This window comes from Pogonomyrmex barbatus, unplaced genomic scaffold (genome assembly GCF_055798465.1).
Source record: "Pogonomyrmex barbatus isolate J1 unplaced genomic scaffold, ASM5579846v1 scaffold2, whole genome shotgun sequence".
Lineage (NCBI taxonomy): Eukaryota > Metazoa > Arthropoda > Insecta > Hymenoptera > Formicidae > Pogonomyrmex > Pogonomyrmex barbatus.
Window position 1 is genome coordinate 7,284,545 of NW_028297116.1, and position 17,066 is coordinate 7,301,610.

General features: G+C 38.7%; 1 protein-coding gene and 1 long non-coding RNA gene across 4 annotated transcripts in view; one reads left to right on the plus strand and one right to left on the minus strand.

The window, feature by feature from the left end:
- LOC105427672 (uncharacterized) overlaps nt 1-8,446 on the minus strand; it is a 30,673-nt gene extending 22,227 nt beyond the window's left edge. The window contains exon 1 of the mRNA XM_011639529.2: nt 7,669-8,446. The gene's annotated coding sequence lies outside the window, so the exon portion shown is untranslated. The remainder of the gene's footprint in view (nt 1-7,668) is intronic.
- LOC112552669 (uncharacterized) overlaps nt 1-17,066 on the plus strand; it is a 206,307-nt gene that overhangs the window by 174,422 nt on the left and 14,819 nt on the right. Inside the window, exon 4 of one of the 3 annotated variants that reach the window (XR_016139092.1) lies at nt 14,138-14,849. The exons of the other annotated variants lie outside the window; for them this stretch is intronic. This is a non-coding gene — a long non-coding RNA (uncharacterized LOC112552669). Of the gene's footprint in view, nt 1-14,137; nt 14,850-17,066 lie in introns of those variants that run through there. 3 annotated transcript variants of the gene reach the window in all.

The following is a 17,066-nucleotide window of genomic DNA, read 5'->3' on the forward strand; positions in this document are numbered from 1 at the left end:
AGCGCACAAGTCAGGCCTTCGCGGCGAACTTACGGCGCGTCGCGTCTGCCGTAATCGGTAAATCGTACCATTTACCGCGGCTGACCCTACTGATTTTACAAAAGATCACCCTGTAAGGGCGGCCTATCGATGGTAGTCCACGGAATTCAATGTAGGCCAAGGTTGATTCATATCATTGCGATTGGATCGATCTCTCTGTACGCGGCGTTGCATCGACTTCGAGATATCCGTTTGATTTCTGCGAGTCCGCTTCGCGCAAGGTTAAGAATTGCATTTTGATTGATAATCGTTGATGGTAGCAAAAGAAAAAAATAAAAGTAAATATGCTTGGCTTCTCTGAATTTGATTACCAGTGTCGTTGACTTCATAGTATATCATAGTACATGCGAAACAGGTGAAACGAGGAAAGAGTAAAGAAGAAAAGGGGGCCATGAGGGAACCAAAAGTGTAAACACGCGATACCTCGTACCCCAGTTTCTGTAGATAGAGTCAATATTTGCCTGACATCGGTGCGTTAATGAAGTCGATCGACTTGCCGTACCTGCTCTAAATATCATCTTACGGGTACGACATAGTCGATGACGATGACGACGACGACGAAGACGACGAAGAGATGACGACGAAGAGATCAGAAGAGTCATACGTGATCCTTTTGATTCTGTTAGCCTTTTGTGTGTATGTATGCAGCCTGTATACCTGCAGACGGGGGCACCTCGTAGTTTACGCGCCATTAAACACGAGTCCCGTGTGACGTTTATCCCTTTATGAGGCTTTTTTTTGAAGCGAGAGTCGGCAGCGCTTCCTTTGTCGTTCTTACCCCTCGCTACCGTCATCGCAACCCTTTCTCCGTGCCGACGTTGCGCATTGCTCGACCGTCATCTTCGTAATCGTTCTGGTAATAGACGGAACTTTTTTCTTTCATATCTTTTACATTCGGCAATGAAAACGAACGAGAGTGTTCGCGCGGATTCGTCGAAAAAATATGCGCACATGTATCTGAGATTTTTTTTCTCCTGACAACGCCAAGTCATCTCCCTGAGGGCATGATGGAAACGAAGCTAATTGCGTAATGTGTTTTCTATATTGTGACAAATAATTTTCTTGAACCTCGAACTAGTTCACGTCAGTTCGAAGTTCTCGTATCAGAGTATGAAAGATGACTGGTTATAAAAAGCGCATGTGATTCATATAGGTCATGAGTGTGAGGCATAAGCTACATAAGAAAAGATTACGAAAGCATCTCGATCACTCGCGACAGTTATTAGAGGAAGAGAACTTGTTCAATGAAGGAGAAAGAGAGAGAGAGAGAGAGAGAGAGAGAGAGAGAGAGAGAGAGAGAGAGAAAGAGGCGCAGAATTAGATAAAATTAGTGACATCATCATCATTTGTATAACGTCATCGAGAAAACAATCTACAGTCCTCCTTCGTATCCGACTCTTTATAATTTAAAGAAGGTGGATGACTTTCAGGACATTCTTCTACGAAGGTGGATAAACGGCTCGCGTTTGAAGGTGCTAATTTGAAATACTGGATACGATACCGTGCGAGAATCGCCCGTTATGAGGAATCTCATTTTACGAGACATTTTGCGCAAATAGGGTATATAATTATTTTTCCGTGACGCTCGCAGGCGCGTCCGTCGTTATAATTCTTCGCGGCAACGAGAGTACACATTAGAAACGCAGTTTGCACGATATAATTAATCGGCGGTGTATTAATTCACATATTTATTACACACCGCGTTAAGAATGAGCACTTGATTACTGTCCGGGTCGTGATATACGGCCGGTGATTTTTCTCAGTGCGTTAATGAGTCAATGAATTTACTCGAAAGAAGGAGTCGATATATCACCCGGGATACGCATTCGAGTAGACGTTCGCGCGCGCGCGTTTACGCACGAAAGTTCCCCGTCTCGATGTTATCGGCGCTTAATTATGCACGGAAGGATTACGCTCAAATAAATGCATGCGCCGTATATAATCGACTATTACCGGATTACATAAAATAAACAGGATCTTTGCGCGTACGCACGAGTGCGAAGAATCCTCGTAGCAAAGCGGGAGGCGAGTGAGGAAAAAGATTTCAGGAAACTAGTTTCCTCGTTGAGCATGAACGACATAACATTAATTTGAAATTTTTTTAACAATCTTAAAGAAACTAGACTGACATTTTATAAACTTAGTATCGATAAAATATTACTTTTATAAAAATATAAGCGATCGTAATATCAATTTTTATTAAAGTGTGATAAATTTTCTTCTTTTTACAAATTTCAACTGAAAAAAAGAAATTCTTGGAAAAATATTTCTGAAATTTTAAGTACGTGTGTGCATATATGTTGATTCTAAAATGGAATTTAATATATAATATTTCGTAAATAAGAATATATTTGATAAATAAAGAAGATAATGTTATATATTTTTTTAAGTAAAATATTTTTATAAATAAAATACATTCTCTATTCGCCACGCATTATGTGTATCAAATATGATCAAAATGACGAGAATATATGTATTGTTGCGTTGTGAAATTTAAAATTTCGAAAATTCCGAAAAAGGCTCAGGAACGAAACCGAATGTAACATGCAGCCGATGCAATTTGTATTGGCGTCGATGTGTTTTTAACGATCCCTTTGATGGATGATAGTCGTTCATTCACAGACGTGTCGATCGAATCCTTGAAAAATGATCCTGTGCATCGGCTCACACATTTTCAATGGGAGTATATAGATGTAGCGATGCATCAGTATATAGGGTGTATAAAAAGCGGCATGCTTTTACAAAAGATAGCTTGTACAAAATTTAAAAAATGATGATTGTCGTAATATGATGATATAAATACGTAATTTCCAATTACATCAAAAATTAAATATTTTCTTACCATTTAAACTTTATAAAAAAATAAATAAACGTTTAATACAAATTTAACTAAATTTTATTTGTAGGAGATTTAGTTTGCGCTACGACGAAAATATGAAATAGATCAAAACAGGAAGCGTACAACAAAATCACGCTGCAATAAACTGGAACTTCAAATTTTCCAAAGAATCTGTCTTTGACAATGCGCGATTTTCTATCACACCCTGTATACACACACTCGCCCGTCCACGAGCATATGGCAAGGTAGGCAGCGGAGTTTCTTTTCGGTTAATATGTTTTCGCGATCTACAATGCGCTCGGTCGGGAGCCAAAGACAATTAATAACCTTCCGGAGTATCATTTATCGCGACAGTTTAGCCTCACGTTAGAACGAGCTCGTCCCATCATCTCGGAGCGCGGAGCGCATAAACGCCGCGACGCAGGTAGCCGCGTCGTAGATGACATTGTCTGCCTCCTCGAGCCGTGACCGATCCGATTTTTAACAGCGATTTTGCGTTTGCCACTCGAGAGTCAATCGGGAACAGTCGCCGCGCGCGACCCTCTCACACTTGTGGGAATCGCGATGGGTGCTCCTCTCGGAAGTACCGTGATTCGTTATGCCCGCGTTATGCCCTCGTGCACATGTGCGACACGTCGTGCCGGAGCTCTAGACACTTTAGAGAGCAGCTGCTTCCACCGAGACGCGATGCGTTTCGCGAGCGACACGTTCCAAAGTGTCCAAATGAATATGTAACGTTTACGAGCGGTCGAGAAACTCGAGAAAAAAAAATTCGTATCGACTTTAGCAGGAAAACTAACTCGTTGCGTCATTATGAATTATACAAAAAGGAATAAGGTAAGCGGAAAATCTTGGCGATAAATATATTTTTGTGAAGAATACAAGGGGGGTAACGTTTAAACTATCGAGAATCCGTCCACGTATTTTATTTTATATAAATCCGAAAGATATGCGAAGGAGCATGTTGCACGCGATTGCGACTAAGTAGTGATTTACATTCGCATTGCGTTTTTCCAGACAATCTTGCGTGATTAACGAGATCATGCATGGTCATCTAGATCGTGATACATATGACAATTTACTTATTCAGGACTTTCCTGCAATACCAAAACATGCTATATTGTGGTCAGCAGAGTGTCGACGAAAAAAGCGTATCACGATATTAAATAAGTCATTTAAACGAAAATGTGTGAGGAAATTCAATATTTTCTTGTAAAAATCTTCTCCGTAACGAGTATTCCATTGAGCATTTAAAATTAAATATTTAATCGTCAAGTCGTAAGGAATATTCAAACAAATATATAATTGCTCTTGAAATAAGAATGAACAATCGTGGAACTTGTTAAATAACCGCGTATTATAACGGAGGGTCTTATCGAATATATAAAAGCTCCGGGTTTTATATCTGTCTTCTGCTTACTCCAAGACGCACGAGACCGGTATGCCTCGTCGGCGCAATTTAATCTCCCTTTATTTGGCGATTAAGCGCGCCACCATTGATTTATAATCTCATAAAAGGCCGAAGGCACGGTCCTGTAACGACGCCGGCAATATCGCAAACCGAAAGAGCATCGGGAAGGTCTCTCGTCTGTATGCATATATATATATATATATATATATATATATCCATGGAGCCGCACGTAAGCCGCGATATAAAGCGACATTTAAAATTTTATACGCGATCTCGTTGACGAAATCTCTGAAGTTCTCGATGTTAACTCAATAGGAATGCGCATTTTAAGCGATATAGCGATATAGCGATATATAACGCGCAATTCCTGGAAGTCCGTTAAATTTCTATCATTAAAGCTTTATAGAATGAAAATTTTATTTAAAGTTACATAAATATTATTATTTCTTTATTAAAAAAATTCAATGCGAAATAGTTACTTTATTGTTTTATAACTGTAACTCTGGAAATCGTCACCTTTTTGCAAAGCGATATCTTCACCGTAAGTTTAATCGCATCTCCAGTTCAGGACGTAAGCATTGTACTTGAGAATATATATCCGTGATTATCTTCTGCTCTCGTCCGCAACGAGTTTCACGGTGTACGCGATAAGACGATCCGATCGTCCACTCAGTATGGCTGCCTTCCGTACGATGTCATCTTAACGGAAGCGAGACCAAGTGTAGATCGGTGTAATTCACGAGTTATCACCGAGCGAACAATGAGCATCGATTTAGATTAGAAAAGTAACGGGTAATTTGCGTGCACACCGTTAAACGTGCCTTTTAAACGATCCAGATAAGATAAAGACATTTCTACGCATTCGCACGTTTCACTTAACCCGCTCGACTCGCAGCGTTTCGTTATGTTTGTTCCAAGAAAATATTCTAGCATGGCCTGCTTCCAAGACGCGGTTAGTTTTTCCTCTACCTTAATCTAATCTAATTTATTGAGAAAACAACGATATTTAAAAAAAAAAAAAAAAAAAAAAACGCTAAATTGCGAAGGCGACGATTCAGTTTCAGGCGTTAAAAAATTTAGCGTGCAGGTGTTTTCTTGCAAATCGATACGACGTGACTGCCATATGAGAAAGCGAGATTTTAGAATGCAGAATCCTTAATCGAGTATTCCACTTTGTCGCCACGGTTAGGTCAGGGTCTTAGGCTTCATTCGGAATCGAACAAAAAAGATAATACGCGTATTTGTCACGACTCGCGGTACTTCCCGCACGACTTGTAAAGGTGGTACTATAGTGGCGGCAAAAAGGCGTTAAGTCAGATCACGACCCCGTGACGACGACGAGCCACGCCGGAAGGGGTTAATATGCAAATGAGATGCGACACGACGCTTAGGTCGATATGCACAAAAGGTTTGCGATGTCGGTTGTGCCAAAAACCATGCAAATTTAATCTTTGCATAAGTTTTAATCACTAGATCAGAGATGACGCTACGGAATACTTCAACAATTATGCACATTTGTTATCGAACATTAAAAAATTCTTAGAATTCAATATAAAAAAGAATAACATGTACATATATTTGCCATAGATGATTCTTTTATATTTTTTGTGTTTTAAAAATGAATCAGCTTTATATTTGGTTGAACTCTGTGTCCTAAATAGATACGAAAATTTTCTAAAAACGTTAGAAAATCAGAAAATCTAGATTTTGTGTTAAAGTTACTTTAAATTAAATTCTAAATGGTATGCACTTTTTAATTTAATAGGATTATTTATCACATTAAAGTTATCACCTAAAAGTTTCGCGGAAAATAAAGTGGCATCGAATACTCGATACTCATAGTTCAGCTTCAAATATCTTGATGTAAATCTGTTTATGCTATTTCCTTATTTCACAAGAGCAAATATCTTCCCCTAATTCTCTTATTTAACTTACCGAAATGAAGATGCGTCCCTGAGCACACACGCAACTCGTCACACAAATGTATGCGTGCACGTGCGTGAGCGATGAATCGGAGCGGGGAAAGATCGGAGACGACAGAGAAAGACAGAAAAGGAGAAGAGAAAGAGAAGATATGCGATTCTCTTCTCGGACCTCTCTCGAGTATAGAGCTCGCTGGATATACAAGTGGGTAATAATCGTATGAAAGGGTAACAAAGGTGGCTGACACACCGCGGTCGGCGTAAAGAGCAGGGGGCAAGGGTATGGGCGCGGGTAAGGGAATAGCAATAAATATATTTTGACATGGGAGAGCCTCGCCGACGGTCTTATGCATAATAATTGTAACGGCCGTCTCTCTCGCACTTACGGTACGACACGTACGCACAACGTACGCACGCGGGCAAGACGTCGTCGCTCTCGGGCCCTTTGTGTCGCCGAATTACGGTACTGGCTAGCACAGTAGGCAAATATTATAGCAACAGGCGGAGAGACGAAGGGTAACGATAATGTTTTCATTTGATGACGACTAACCTCGACTAACCGCACGTGAGATCGTTGAGGAGATGGTCCCCTCCCTACTTCTTCCTGGGAGGCGATCGCGAAAGCGCCAAAGTCATAAAAGCTTTTCCGAAACTTACGAAATATTTTGAGCAAATGTTATATTTGATTGGCTAATTAAATTGGTAATTTAATTGGTCTAGAACTGATTGTAGAATTGATCTAGATTGTAGAATTGATCTAGATTTGATTAATTTAGAACTGATCTGTACACAATAAAAAATATGGGTCCCATGTATTAAAAAATGTGCCGATTAGATTTTTGTGTTAAATATTTAACATATTTAGATATAAATTTATCGGATTTTGTGTTGAATATGAACATATAGTATGTCACTGTAATATATTCGTATTGTAAATTAATATCAACATTTAGATGGATTAGGATATATATTTTAAATTCAACACAAATTTTTTTTACTACTATATATAAATAAAATCTAAGTAATGGCAAGTATACATGAATCATCACAAGTTTCACAAATTTTATGTATATGTAATAATTTTTTCGAGCTATCTCTTTCGCGATAGAAATGATTCAATATAATATTTTATTATAAAAATGATAAATTAATAATGTTTGCATTGCAAATAAGAAATTTAAGATCAAGATTCATTCTTGTAACGCTGCTTCCGCGCGATTTCGCAATGAATACGGAACCGGCTCCAGAGACTTTAATGCTGGTGCGTGAATGTACATCGAGAGATTTAAGTTGAGCGATACTGTTTGTATCGAAATAACAACATTTATCTATATCTTTTTTATAAAATAATCATAATGGCAATTTTATGGGAAAAATATACAGATTAATAGTGATAGAATATTATTATCCAGTATTTTAATACGCTATTAAAATATGCAAAATAAGAGACGACTCACCTCACTGAAATAAAATGAAAATCCAAATATGCAAAAACGCCAGTCCTGTTTCCCGGAGTCACTAAGTTAACAATAAGAATACAATGTTCTCCAAAGCAACTATTTCAGTTCGCTTATCACATCGTATTTTTCGTTCTCAAGAAACGCTTCGTTCAGTTTTATCGTGCAACTCTTCGATCACATATTCCTCCGGTTATTTAATGCTTGAATCTGAAGAAAGTTGTTTTTTTTTCCGTGTAATAGCCTGATGGTCCTTTCAAGAGTTTCGCTTGTATTCGATCAGTCTCGTTCTGCATAGACCGCTAGTGGCGGTGTCACGCCGGTGTCGTTTCGATTTCGCCGATTGAACCATACAATCTCGATTGATCGCAAGTCACGCACGACTTCCTCGTCCGATATTTATTCTATGCCTTTCCTCTCTCTTTTCTCTCCTTCTTTTCTACTTCCCCCGCTGTTTCCTCGCGATTTTTTCCTTCACCTCTTTTCCTCCTTGTTCGTTGCTCGTGATCGTCTTTGTATACTCTCGGTGTCTATCTTTCTCTCTCTCCGCCTCTCTCTCTCTCTCTCTCTCTCTTTCTTTCTCTTTGTCTCTCTCCCCCCTCTCCTTCTGTCTCTCTTGTATGTGCACGTGTGACGGTGCGACTACGGCGATGGACGAGAAAGGACTGGTGCTGTACGATCGCTCAGACCTGTTTGACTGCATCGAAGCGCCTGAGGAGAACCGTACCGTACCGAAGGAATGATTTTCCTCCGTATAGTAAGAGCCATCTGGGGAGCTGTTCTTACCCATCGGTTCACGCCTGTGCCTGGGCCCGCCAACGGCTCCAGTCCGGGCCCGATCGGTCGACCAATCGGTGTGCACCGATTCCCGGTGCCTAGGCTGTCCAAGTGCCACCCATTCGTCCCCACTTGTAACCGGCTCCACCACTCTTAAAAGATCCTAACTACCAGCCCTCGCCAACCGCAAATATCACCACTCCGCTAACCCGTTCGTTGACTACAACTCCAAATTTTTATCACAGAACTATATATATAATATGCGAGCAGAAGGAGGAGGAAGAAGCACAGTGAGTTACCTTGCATTTCCTGCATTTATTTTTTTTTCATTTTCTTTTGTTAAATAAATCGACATTAAAAATTACTTTAATTAATAATAACATTGCTAATAACAATAATAATATAATAGCCAATATTTAAACCCTTTCGTTGGTTTGAAATTGATTTATAAAATAAAAAATACAAATAAAATTATGCGATTTATCATTATGTTATTTTAATAATGAATAATCAAGACAATCGCAAATATCTTATTCTATTCATTTAAAGACTCAATCAAACAAGACACATTGCCATGATTTTTATAATAATGTACTTTATATCTACTATTTCTTTTTCTTCTTATTAGTAAATAGGTGTAATTCGTTATTATTATCACGTCATACGAATGTTCGAACGATCATATCAAGATGGTTTTTTTCCACGTAACGCGTTTTTCCTGGTTGAAGTCATAGATATTTTCAGTTTTCTCTAGCATAATATTCCAGCGAATATCATGGCGGTTTCTCAAGTTCGGACAAGAGATTTCCTCGTCACTGATATTCGAAATAGCGCTCTTACGGCGCTCCGAAGCCGGTTGCGGAGAGACGAGTCTTTTCGCGACACTTGCGGTTCGAGCAAAGGCTCCTCACGTCGAACGATATGGACTTTATTTGCGTATGCTAAATGGTGCACGCACGTGTGGTTTCCACATTCTCTCTACGGCTAATCACATCGCAAATAATCATGAGCACGCGGCATGAATCCTTTAGTCTCCAGACGTACTTTACGACACAGCTTTGCCAGGGCGAGCATATTTTTCTTCTAACGCACTACGTGATAGTTTGTAAAGATCTTTTAGGTGACGGAGACTTTTTTGTGGAATTTAAGAACTTTCTTGGGAATTCTTATATGATTTATGACTAAATGTAGTCCTATAATTATTAAAAATGATGTTGCCACAGGTTCATGAGAGACAAGCGATTTTTCATAATCCTTTACAGATGTCGTCCCTATATTGTGATGTCTAAATTTTAAGTAAACTATACTGAACTATACTGAACTGTACAAAGATTATTTGAAAAAACATGGTTATTGTGAAAGAGTTGACAATGTGGTACTTTTATATGTCTTTTATTTATTTTATATGTCTTTTGTCCAGTTCTTGCTTCTATCATTATTGACTATCTCACTTTTCTCGTATGGCATCGTGTCAATAACATCGATTGTCTTTACAAACGTATAGAACAATTAACAACAATGGATTAAATGTCACAAAATGGCATGCAATCAAACGCTGAAACAATTTTTGTCATTAAGAAAATGAGCTCTTTTTTCGATGGAACATTCTTGTGGGACTTTGGGATATCTTACCGATGCGAACGTATTAGAAATCCAGCGGTCACAAAGTGGTTGGTTGATCCAATAAAATGTCGAAAGGCGTACAAGGGCAATGTCGGGCCGCAGTGGTGCGAGACGGCGCCATAAATTAGAAAGATGTGTCCACTTGTGGAAATTAAACCATAGAAACTGGTTTTGAACGTAAAACTCATCTTCTCTTGTTACGTGTGACTTTTTTTCCACTATTTCACCTCTCCTTTCCTCGTCTTGCTATCATTTTCTCTCTTTCTTTTTTTTCATCCATTTATTCAAGTATCCTTCTGCTTTCGCCGCTTTTTATGATTTTTTTTTGTTCTTCTGATCCACTCTCACACTCCTCAGGTTTTCTTCACGTTTATGCTTACCAATATTAGTCTTGGATCTGATTTATTTCATTTTTTTCAGTTAACAATTGATTTCGTTTCGCAGAGAAAATAAAAAAAAATCTATAAAATCTTTGTTAAAGTAAATATAAGAAATGTGAATAGCAAATGCAAATTTTTTGTTAAAATTTTGAAGACGTTGTGTGTGTGTATGTGTGTGTGTGTGTGTGTGTGTGTGTGTGTGTGTGTGTGTGTGTGTGTGTGTGTGTGTGTGTGTGTGTGTGTGTGTGTGTAAGAACAAAACTTCAATATTCGACTCGTTTTGGATTTGCTCATTAACACAAAAAAAAAATTAATATATAATGTTTAGGAAATATCTTTTGATTTAATTAATAATTAATTATTTTATTCTGTAGAATAATGCTAAATGAATTGATGACTGAATGATAAAGTCTTTTTACAAATACATTAACATTCCCGGTCGTAATACTCGACAAATTTAAAAAATTATTATCACATATTATTATCACATAAAATATGAGGAAGACGACTTTTACATGGTTGATTGGAAAAATAAATTTTTTTTTACAAAACCATATTCGTAGTGCTTTATTTCGTTATTGATCGCCATGCGATGATGATGATGATGATACGGTGATGTTCCTTTTGAAAGAAAACGCTGTAAATCCGCCGATGTATGGCAACAAGAGAGGCACTGCAGACAACGTCAAATTCATGATCAATTGGCCGCATATAATCCGGATGTATCTACGCGTTCGACCGTCCGTTCTCCTTTTTGTCTGTCGCAGTCTCGTCCTAGTATGCATGCTCGCTCATGCAGAAGCCTTTCTGAAGAAGGCAGATGGGACTAATATAGACTCCATTCTACCCGAAGATATGAACTCATTCTTTCGAAAGTGTCGGAGCTGCCCATCGACACGGAAACAAATAAGATTTATTGTTCCACGTATGTCGCTCTGATCGCTCCCTTTAGCCGATGAAAAACGGTTGTGATGGTTTTCGTCTCGTATAAACGCAAAGACTCACGTGTAGGAAAAACTAGGAAAAATAATAAGGAAAATAATACGTTAGTCTGCGGTAGACATTAAATTGCCAGCATCAATTTACATAATTAACAATATGAAACAACGATGTGTTGTGATTATCGACTTAATTTAATTTGTTTACATAAGTGAGTTTAATTAGAAATTACAGGTGAATTTAATTATATTATAAAGGATAGGAAGAAAAATATGTGTACGTAAGTGTATATGTGCGTGTACATACATACATTTCTTTTCAAGATCGTGAGGAATAATAATAATGTGGCGGTTCGAAGAATGATTTGCTATTTCATCGTGCTCTAAAATGCGGGCCCATTATTTCCAGAGCTACGTACATACATTACAGCTCATAAATTGCGGAATGGTATACGCACTCGTAAACGTAAAGTGTAAACGTATGTTTTTCACGATCGAGAGCCCACTAAAACCCCGGTAACAGTGATATCGACTATCGCAGGACTCAGCCAACGGGAACACTCGTAAACCTTTCTGCGCACGAAATTCGCAACGCGATCGTATTTCCCGACTGAATGAATCGGCCACTGTGCAAAAATACGATCCACAATCAGACGTAAATACCTGGAAATAAATTAGAGTAGAGAAAATACGATTGCAATTCGGCATTAATTTTCATGCAACGATCGAATTAACAGAAAGAATAATAGTCGCACATTAAATTCAGATGTAAATGGTGATTTCAGATTTCTCAAACTCTTAAATATTGACAATTTGTTGTTCGCAATGGGCAATTGCACTTTATTCGATCAATATTGATAAGCATAATTCTTAAGATTCAACTAATTCGCTTTTTTTTCATTTGATTATATTTGTTATATCTAATTAGATTTTGTACACAACTCAATTATCTTTTTTATATCCGTGATCTAATCTGATTAATGTCGCTGGTAAGAAACGACACGCGCAAATTTCACGCCTTTTTAAAGGCGAAGAAGTGTTATCGCCAAATAAGGCAGGTCCGGGGAGAAGGATAGAGTTAACGGTTTTACGAAAGCGCGATCGTGCAGAATTTCTCGAGATAAGATATATGATCGCTTCTAGCGGAGAGAGGCACAACATAGGTTCTAATGTCCTTTCGTATTTGAGTCCGGATCCTAGGATGATGCCGCATCGAAGAGAGCCACGCTCGTCTGAGAAATTGAGCTACGACGTCGCCTGGCGTGCGGCGGCGCGGCGAAAAAATGGCGCGGCATTCGTGAGATTTCAGGAACGCGACGGCAATGCGGCATGCTGAAAAGCGGGGTCTGTCACGCTTGGTCCCATTAATCGAAAACAGGCGGAATGTCGTAAGAGCGAGCGAGCGAGCGCGAGGAGCCCGAGCCGTTTCTACGTTGCGACCGGCCGAACGAATGATCGAATGACGCGACGACGTGCGAATCGTCGTCGTCGCTATAATCGATTACTGCGAGATTATTAAACACAGTCGGCCTCGTCGAGCGAAGAAATCTTATCCTATGGTGCGAGGTCAAAGGGACACAGTCGAGACGATCGTGCGCCTAATGAAAACTTGCAAAGCTGCATCTCCGAGTGGAAGAATTACAACGTGAGGCAACAAATAGCGAAATAGATAAGACAAGTACATTTCATAGATTCTTGAAATTTCTTATTCTTTTTAACATCTAAGATACGTCTTTGTGTAGGAATTAATTTAGCGTTTCCGTTCTCCCTGAAGAAACATTCTTCTGAATAACTTGAAATAATAATAGTATTTCATGAAAATGAAATTTATCAGAATTTCAATTTAGTAAAATTTAATAAAAGACAGCTTTGCGTGATAAAACACAATACAGCAAAATATGTAGGCAGACATTTTGTTGTAATATCTAATTGTAAAAACGAAGAAAACATAGAATGTTATTTTAAGACTTTGTAAATTCGAATAGTCATTCAGAATAATTAACCGAGATAATCCCGATATAATTCTGAAAAATTTCAACTATTTTTATTTTAGATTTGGAAAGTTGCCCTTGAGAATTGTAAAAATTCGAAATCCTCGTTAACTAAAATATTTTAGTCATTATGATTTTGTCATTGTAATTTAGTTTCGCCTGTCATATAAGAAAATATTTTTGATCAATGTCAAAAATTTCTTTTATGCATAACATATACATGTGTTTATGAAAACAGGAATATCTTGACTTCACAGCTAGTATTATCTTTCTTTGCACTTGGCAATTCCACGATAAATTATGTTGATAATAATTAGAAAAAAAAAACCGGTTCTCGTAACGATGGAATTATCACAGTTAATAATATTTGCAAAATAATTTCAACAATAGTGCGAAGATCGAGCGAGTCACGATTTATTTCGCACTGTGAGATCAATAATGTAAGATTGCGGAGTAATAGTGCTTCGCGGAAAACTTTGAAGATACGAGCGATTAGATTATCGATTGACGACTGGTTTATACTTGAATGATTATTAATTTTTATGAAACTTTAGAAGTGTGAGATAACGACATGTATAGAAATTATTAGCATTTTAATATAAGCGTCTAGTTAATAAACTACACGTATCTATGCACAGATCAAGATATCACCAACAATAATCTCGCTATTCTATTCTCCATTATCTTATTAAATATAATATTACTTGCAATGTGTATTTATATCGCATTCTTTTCAAATTAATTATTTCGTAAAATTCAGGAAACCATTGGGAATACTTTGTCCATTGGGAATACTTTCCAATGGAGATGCAAACGAAAAAGAGCAAACCGTCGAACCGCGCACGGTGGCATATCGATTTCGCAAGAACCGAGATCGAAGGATTATTTCGAGCAGGAGAGCCGCGGGAGGAAACAGGATCTCGCGTACACGCGTCCTTCGGCGAGGATCCTTCCGCGGGCAGGGCGTAGGCGAATCTTCGATCTCGAGAGCCGCTGGAAGTCAACCTCTCTCGGCATACGACCTCACGGGAACTGGGAGCACGGCCGCGTATCTCGAATCTACTTTGTGTCCTCTCACAAAGCGAGGAGAGGTACAGGTACAGGCACGCCCGCCGATCCGGAGGATGTACTTCTCGGTGATCTACAGTGCGACTGGGTCGAGTCGGGAGAGTCGCGATCTTTGGCGAATCCATATGAGATTTCGCGAAACGTGTTTCGCAGTGTATCTCTCTCATGGGAATTTCACGCGGCTAAACTTAAATCTTATTGAAAAACTTGTAAGTATAATAAATGTCAAAAAGATAAAATGATATAAATAAACGATATAATAGGTATCAGGAATTGTTTTGAAAATGATAATAAAATATTTTGGTGTAAACAAAAATTTAAAAATAATAAAAATAAAAATGTTCGATTTTTGTTAAATGTAGTACTTTTAAAATAAAAAAAATATATGTTTTGAAAAATAAAAATATTCATATAAAGATTTAGAATAATTATTGCTATTGGTATATGAATAGGAAAATAGATCTTAAACATATTTTTATACCGTAATTTTTCACGAAGAAAGTATAATAGAGATTTGTATAGATAGATACTATAGATTCTGTATGCTCCCTACCGTCACTTACAAGCCTAAACTAACGAGTGCGACCGTATCGATCGAGACTCAGGGAGAAAAAATCGTCAGGCAGTGAGCTCGATGGCATCGATGGGTGACGATCGAATGACGAATCAACAACGATCGGCTGATTAACGTCCGCCGAGTGTCTGGAGTGCCGGTATTACGAGGTATACCATGGATACCTAACTAGACTTCGACATCTGCCCGATTTGTCACGGGACGCTTTCCCTCGCGATATTTCAAGCAAGCCCGAGCCACCACGGGCTCTCGGGCGCGCTGTGAATAATTTCTGAATACCGCTAACGAGAGTCTAGTGGTGGATTTGGTCGATGTCGCACTCTCGAGACCGCGTCCAATCGCGCCGCCGCATCACGCCGCGACGATGGAAAACACTTCCGCGCCGGTGAAAACCAAGCGGCCTGCGGTGCCCGTCGCGAACGTATCTCCCGCGCCGTTTCGTGACAAACCTGGGAACGGTTTACTTCGCGTCTCCTCCGCCGACCGAGGATGCTATATGTCTTTCGATTCTCAGATAATTCGTCAGCGGTGGTTTGCGCGGCACGCATTTGCCTTCGCTTAGGAATCGGCCGAGTGAAAGTCCGGCCGTACTCCTCGCGAGAGATTTTCGCGATCGTTCTACTCGACGTCCATCTCAATTATAAAAGTCGATCGAGGCGCAACGCGTTACTGAAATACTTTCCAGTACTCTTTTCGACTTTCCAATAATTTTGGTGAATTCCAGCTTTGAAAAACGTATTTTCTGCGAGATATTCTCTCTCGATATAATATTAAATCAAAGTTTATCCCGAACGAAAACGGGACCGTCGACGTTCTTGTGGAAGCGGCAACGGGCTTGAAATGTAATACGTTGGTACGTAGAAACTCTATCAAGCTCTATCTGAAATTTAATATCGCGTCTCTCATAGTTTTCGCGATAAATCGACTGCCCACCGCCTACCGCCCACTCGCGAGTCCGGCATATTTAATTACAGAAAATCATTCGGCCCTTCGGATGAGCGTTCTCCATGCGTTCGCGGATCTTACCCTCGCGAGTGTAAAATTGAAAATGATGATTCCTTTTATACGAGCAAGAAACGAGAAATGAATCTCAAGTGACGATAATAGCCGCCGCCGACTTCTTATCGATTTAATGTCGACGACAAGAAGCAACGATCCGTCTCGTCGGTGACGCGATACCCCGCTGTCTAAATACACTTAATGGATGACAACTATAAACTACCGCAACAGTACATAACACGGAACCACGGAACGAATATCGTTCCGCACGATTAAACGTGCCTCTCTCCCCTCAGATGAGACTCGCTCGATCTCTCTGGAGCACTAGAACCCTCATGGGTCGTTATCGTCACGTTCCGGTATCTGGATCCGGTATCCCGTAGATTCACCCTGCGCGATTCCTGATGGCAAGAACTTACGCTTGCATAAGTATGCGATTCAACTATAAAAGTATGAAAATACCTTCTATAAATCTTTAAGAGTGCACGCACATCATGTGCAATATCCGTATAAATCAATAAGATTAAAACAAAATTAATTGGCCTATTTATTATAAACTATAAATTTAATATAAAGCCAATTTGAGTACACAAACAGTTAAATTGTACGTAAAGGAGAAAGAGAAAAAAAGGAAGTTGAAAATTTTTGTCATCTACGCTTTAATCTCATATTAGCTTTACACTGAATTTATTATTTAAAATATAAATGAATGAAATACATATTTCCTTTACTGAAAGCATATATCTTATTTATTCATTTTTTTTAACGTTCTTCTATTATTTAATTATTCGCAGTTATTTTATAGCAATGACTATCTATCTATTTAAAGAATACGAGCAATTACATTCATCTTTTTACTTTAGCTCATACAAGAAAACGAAAAATTATTTACTATACGTTCTGTAAGATAGTACTGCACTTTTCGATTTTGTTTTGTAGATATACATATTTTCTTATCTAAGCAATGGCGATTCCGTTGATGAAGTAAGCGACTCGTGATTACGTTCCGAACGTAACGGTGGCTCGGTAGAGTTCGTTGCAATTGGCC